The sequence below is a fragment of the Pinus tabuliformis genome, chromosome 3_1, assembly GCF_031772625.1.
Source record: "Pinus tabuliformis cultivar Carrire ecotype Pingquan chromosome 3_1, CPIR1, whole genome shotgun sequence".
NCBI lineage: Eukaryota > Viridiplantae > Streptophyta > Pinopsida > Pinales > Pinaceae > Pinus > Pinus tabuliformis.
The window spans coordinates 185,950,603-185,957,494 of NC_142301.1; positions in this window are offsets into that span (position 1 = coordinate 185,950,603).

The window sequence follows — 6,892 nt, forward strand, 5'->3', positions numbered from 1 at the left end:
GTGCCTCATATTCCTTCTTGTTTTGATACATTGGATGAGATTGAAAGGAATTCTAGAGAATGTTGTGAAGTCATTTATGATAGTTACTCTGACATTGAGGATGTTGATTTATCTTCTTCTCAAGTAAATCCTCATGATCAAATTCAGATCACATGTGAGATTTTCTACGATGCCAATAGGTTCTTTCCAGTTGTCACTTTCATATGGGGCCGCTATAATAATAATTGAAAAGTCTATTTTCAATGGTTTTGCGGGAAGTTTGTTGTGTTTAGATTTTGATATAGTTTTTGGCTAAGTTTAATAATAGAACAAATAATCTCTGTTTGACTGAAACAGGGATAAGCCTAGGGCCAATAAGGATGAAGTATCAACTCGATTCTGGATTTCCAAACACTCTCTATCGTGAGACACAATGCAGTTCTATACTAGGAAGATTGTTGTAACAGAGACTAAAAAAGGGCCAACACCATGAAAAGAAAATCAATCCTTCAGCTAAAGAAAAACACTTCGTTGCAACATTTTCCCAAATTTGACCCATTTTCAACTAAATGCAAAAACGTCGAGATTTAGTCATTTTTTATTTCTCGTTTTTTGAGAAACCGAAGGGATTTGTTAACTTTGTAACTCTGTATAAATACTTGTCTCTTCAATGACATAGAGGAGGTCCCGATCCACACATAGGGGGATTCTCTGTAATAATTCAATTTGTGCCTTCACACTATTGTAGAGCGTAGACAATTGTATTATAGAGATTGTAGAGACGTTATGGCTCTATTATAAAGGGACTTTGCACTATTGCAAGAACTTTCATTAAGGGTCAAAGCTACTCTCATAACTCTGGTAATAAAAATTTGACATGGTTTTAATTAAATATTTTTCTTGTATACTATTACCGAAACTCACGATTATTATCTCATTGTCAATATTTCATTATTGGTTTTGATCGTTATCCTAAACAATATTATGTTTCTTTGATAGTATCCATTATTGTTGTGTCATTGACATTTTTCTTTTGAAGCTTTGTTAAAGCTATCTTTTTAGGGTAGAATGAGATCATAATCAATCTTAATTCATTGAAGTATTCTTATGATGACTGATAACTATTTATTATTCATTAGCAGGTTTAGGAGAGGTCTATCCCATCCTATTTCGAGATAGTTTTTTCATGTTTTAGATTAGTTATGCATTTACATATTAGTTTGCATCAAGTCCTCTCTTAAAGAGGCAAACAAATAATTTAATTGTGGTTTGATCAGCCTTAATTTGATCAAACATTTGTGTTGATCTATTCCTTTAATTTACATCTTTAAATAATGATATAAAGGAAATGTAACATGATGTATTATAGGTGTAAATAGATTAACTCTTAGTTTAGGTTAGTTTTAAATTAGATTAGTTTTAAGTTAGTATTAGATAACAGAGTAACTGGAACCTAACCAGTCAGAACCACCATCTTCAATGGAAAAGAAGCTGCTTAATTTCTTGACCAGGTGGTCTCCCTTATTGTTAACAACAGAAATTTTTGCCGATCAACATTTTTGGCGCTAGAAGGATGACCTAAAGATTTGTTGTCTTTTGGAGATTTTGTATTTTAAAGTTTTATTTTAATCAAAATGGCTCCTCTCAAACTTCCAATTTGGAGTTGTATCTTTGGATGTGCATCTACCAATCCTCCACCAAAAATAGTAAGTCGCTTGTCAAAGGTAAAGTTTAATCATAAGAGGAATGCTTCTGCATTTGATCATGCCTTGCAATTTATTCAAAAAATTTCAAATTTCACTTATCATGATATTGATGAAGGTATTCTATTCAGGATTTTTATTCTTACATTCTTAGGAAAAGCCAAAATATGGTGTCAATCTCTTCCAGTTGTATCTATTCACAGTTGGGATCAATTTCTCACAATGTTCCTTTATCAATTTGACGGATATGATTATGAAAGGCATGTGATGAATTTGAAGACCTACGAAGGTTTCAAAATGAATCTCTCTAAGATTTTACTATTAGATTTCAATTAATTTTCTTGAGATTCAAAGCTGAAGATAAACATTCAGGAAATGAATTGATAGATTGGTTTGAATATATTTGTTCTCTTCCTCCCATTTCAAATCCGTGTGAAACAATTTCAAGTTCCGATGACTCTCCTTCAAGTTCCAGTAATATTATCAAAAACTCTTAGTTATAAGGGCATATTAATCATGATGAAGTGGCCTCGAACATGTATGACAAATTCCTAAATTTAGTACACACCTCTTACAATTTTAATAATAATCATGCTGATGAACCATTATCACAAAACTTGCGATAATTTGACAAACAACTACAAGAAGAAATCAATAATAAAATTGAAGAACCATCTCCCACAAAATATGGAAATCACCATGAATTAAATTTAGAAAATCGGATTATAAATCAACAAGTACAAGCAGAAATTGAAATTTCCAATAGTGTGTGACCTGCTATACAAATTTTTGAATTTGTTCATGTTGATCAAATAAAAAATTTAGTGAAGTGAGGGAACATTCTTCAAGAAAGCACAATTAGCCAAGTAAATGATCTTGAATTTGAAATTTTCAATGAAGAAAATGCAAAGGAATTCACAAATAGAGATATTTTTAAATTCATTTCTTTTGATTCTCATTTTCATCTTTATCATAATATTTTTTCTCATAGCAATCTATCCCATCGTTGCTTTAATTTTATTCGAGAAAACAAAGAGGATGATATGAATGAATACCAATTATTTTTTATCAAGATAGAGAATCATTCATTGATCATTCTTCTAGCATTAATGAACATGTGCCTCATGTTCCTTCTTGTTTTGATACATCAGATGAGATTGAAAGGAATTCTAGAGAATGTTGTGAAGTCATTTATGAGAGTTACTCTGACATTGAGGATGTTGATTTATCTTCTTCTCAAGTAAATCCTCGTGATCAAATTCAGATCACATGTGAAAATGAAGAACACTCTAGCTCAGAAATTTTTCCAACTAGTCCTCATTTTCAAACAATTAATCATACTCATGATTTCAACATTCAAGAACCCATTCCATTCTATGATTTTTATGATGATCAAATCCTTACTTCTATTCATAATATTGACCCTCTCTCTAGTTCACAACTTGGTATTGGAAATCATTCTAATTTCATTATTCTAACCAATCCTTGTGAAGAAGAAATTACTTCAAGTCAATTCTAGTTGTGTTGTAACATTAGTTGTAACAATAGTGTAAACTATGATTTGATTTCATTGTTGTTCCTTCACTTATTTAGTTTATTTTTAGATTTGTTTTTTGTTTTCATTTTTCAGTTTTTTGATATCTTATGTTGGCATATTGAGTAATTCAGTATTGAAAACTCAATTGATGCATTCCCTGAATGGGAAGATGTTGTTTCAAATCACAATCATGAACATGAAGAGCTATTAATTTTCCATTCACTTGTTATTTTCCAATTCATTTTTTATCACTTGTTACTTTCCTCTCCAAAGAAGTTCCAACAAGAGAGTGTATATTTATGTTATGACTAGCTATCTAATTCTATTAATGATATTCCATTGAATCTATCAGATTTCCATCCATATTCCATTAACACTTTTGAGATACATTTGGAAAAATTTCCCTCACAGAAGATTATTAATAATTTAACATATGTACATAAGACTGCTAAAGTTTTGCATGCCATTGTATCTAAAGATCCATTTCCACAATCTGGTCTATTATCTTCTCATTTAAACACCTTCCAATCATTAATGGAAATCCATATAGATTTCTATGGTCCAATTGAAATTCAGCTAGAAAGGACATTTCAAGCGAAGATGATTGTAAATAAGTTGATTCTTGTAAATACATTAACAATAGTTGTACATAATATTTTTAGTTTCATTTCTTTTGGTTTAAGTATATTTATGCTTTTATTACTGATGTTTTATGTATATATTCATGTAGAAAATAAAATGCTTGAATGGATTCATTGGAAGTATGATTTCACTTAGTCTTAGTCTACTTTTTGGATTAGGATTAAGTGTAGGTTAGTAGTAGTTTAAATTAAGTAAGAAGATGGTTTTTAACTTTGATTAATACATGGGAGAAATTGAAGATTCATCAGGTAAAACTATAATCAAATTCTTCCAGGTACACATTCATACGTTCATCTTCATCTGGTTTGAGATTTACAAATTTTCTTTTCTCTTTTAATCATTATTTCTTTCTTATATTTTGTAGCCTTCTTGCAGGTTCCCATCGATTTTATTTGTAAATTCAGCTTTGGTGGCAACAAACATTTGAGAATAAAAATAATCATATGACATTAGCAGGTTTTCTCTTTTCTAATTTTGCGTACATTTTTTAATTGATTATTAGTCTTATTCTTAAAACTTAATCTATAAATACTCGCAAACTTTTTTTAAGAAAGATTTGCAAAAGTAAGAAAATCCCTGTCAAAGCATAGAGCAATAACTCTAAATCAATAACTATGCTCCAAAATCATCAACCATGGTCAATCATGGTCAACCATGGTCAAATGTCACATTGTGACAAAGATTATCTCAATATGAAAATCAAACGTGGTCAACTATGGTCAACCTTAGTCTAACGTAACAATATTACAAAGATTGTCTGAATATAAAAATCAACCATGGTCAAGCATGTTTATTTTAGGGTTTATGTACCTTGGGTTTATAATATTAATCTAAGGGTATTCCTAGAGTATAATATTATTCATAGGGTTTATAATAATAATCCTTGGGTTTAATATAAATGCCTTGGTTTTATAATCATGGTCAACCATGGTCAAAAGTCACATTGTGGCAAAGATTGTCTCAATACGAAAATCAACCATGGCTAACCATCATCAACCATCATCAACCGTCACCAACAATGGTTAACCATTGACAACAATGGGAAACCATTGACGACTTTCATCAACCATGGTCAATCATGGTCAACCATGGTGCAAAGTCGTATTGTGAGAAAGATTGTATCATAATGAAAATCAATCATGGCCAACCATGGACAATCATGGTCAACCATGGTTAATAACCATGGTCACATTGTGCAAAATATTATGTCATGGTCCAATGTCACATTGTGACAACCATAGTCAACCATGTTCAATGATGGACCAATGCCACATTGTTACAAAGATTATGTCAATGTGAAAATTAACCATGGTAAACTATGGTCAACCATATTTATCTTAGGGTTTATAATATTTATCTTAGGTTTCAATATTTATTAGTGATGATCCATCACCATATTCTGACAAAGATTGTCTCAATATGAAAATAAATCAGGTCAACCATTGTCAAGCATGGTCAACCACGGTCCAATGTCACATTGTGACAAAGATTTCCTCAATATGAAAATCAACCATGGTCCAACATCACATTGTAACAAAGATTATCTCAATATGAAAATCGACAATGGTAAACCATATTAATTTTAGGGTTTATATTATTTATCATAGGGTTTATATACCTTCAGTTTATAATATCAAGCCCTTGGGTTTAATATTATTGCATTGGGATTTTAGTATTAATCCCTTGGGTTTATTATTCCATTGAGTTTATAATATCAATCCCTTGGGTTTATTAATCTAAGGGTTCATATTCATAGGGTATAATATTATTCATAGGGTTTATACTATTAATTCTTGGGTTCAATATATATCCATTGGGTTTATAACCATGACCAACCATGTTCCAACGTGTTGTAGTGAAAACAAAACACCTCCATTTTATTCTATCATAATAAAGTGAAAACATATGTAAATAACACACAACACATATAATAAGATAATATATGATAAAGACTAATATCAGAGTTTTGCAGAGTGTGTCACTCCTTAAAAGTTGCAATGTCTTAAAACTCCAGTCTCCAAACTCTGATATCATATTTCCCCTCTCTTCAATTTCCACTCCCTTCGATCGTCGATATCCCTAAAGGCCTTCGATCTCCAATATGTGATAATCCAATGCACCTCTGATTTTTGACATACTATTCCTTCTGATAAGTGGACCCGATATGTGTATTAACATTTGTCTAATTGGAATATCACATCCTCTCTCATATCACAACAATTTTCAATGACACTTATGTAAAATTTTTGATATGACTTAATCCTTTGATCGCTAATTTAGTTACGAACCCGATAAAGTTATTAAAACGAATTAATTATGAGTTCGCATTTGCTCCCTATCGAAGCTATTTAATATCGCCAATATTTTGTGTTGTCCTGTTTCAAAAGTTGCGATGAGATTTTCTACGATGCCACTAGGTTATTTCCACTTGTCACTTTCATATGGGGCCGCTGTAATAATAATTGAAATGTATATTTTCAATGGTTTTGCGGGAAGTTTGTTATATTTATATTTTGATGTAGTTTTTGGCTAGGTTTAATAATAGAACTAATTATCTTTGTTTGACTGAAATAGGGATGAGCCTAGGGCAAATAAGGAGAAAGTATCAACTCGATCCGGGATTTCCAAACACTCTCTGTCGTGAGACACAATGCAGTTCTATACTGGCAAGATTGTTGTAACGCAGAAAATCAATCCTTTGGCTAAAGAAAAACACTTGGTTGCAACATTTTCCCAAATTTGGACCGTTTTCAACTAAATACAAAAATGTCGAGATTCAGTCACTTTTTATTTCTCGTTTGTTGAGAAACCGAAGTGTTATAGCTCCAAATCTCACTCTTATGGTTTGTGATGCTGCACTCATGGCCTAGGGCAACCCCTCCTTCCAGACTTGGTCCTAAAATTTAAAAAACAGTGTTTTATCCCTTATACGCAACATTGCCCTAAGTTAAACGCGTGTATACGCGGGTTTGTGTATACCCAACCCACGTATATGTATTAAAACACTTAAAAAAATATAAAACTCCTTATT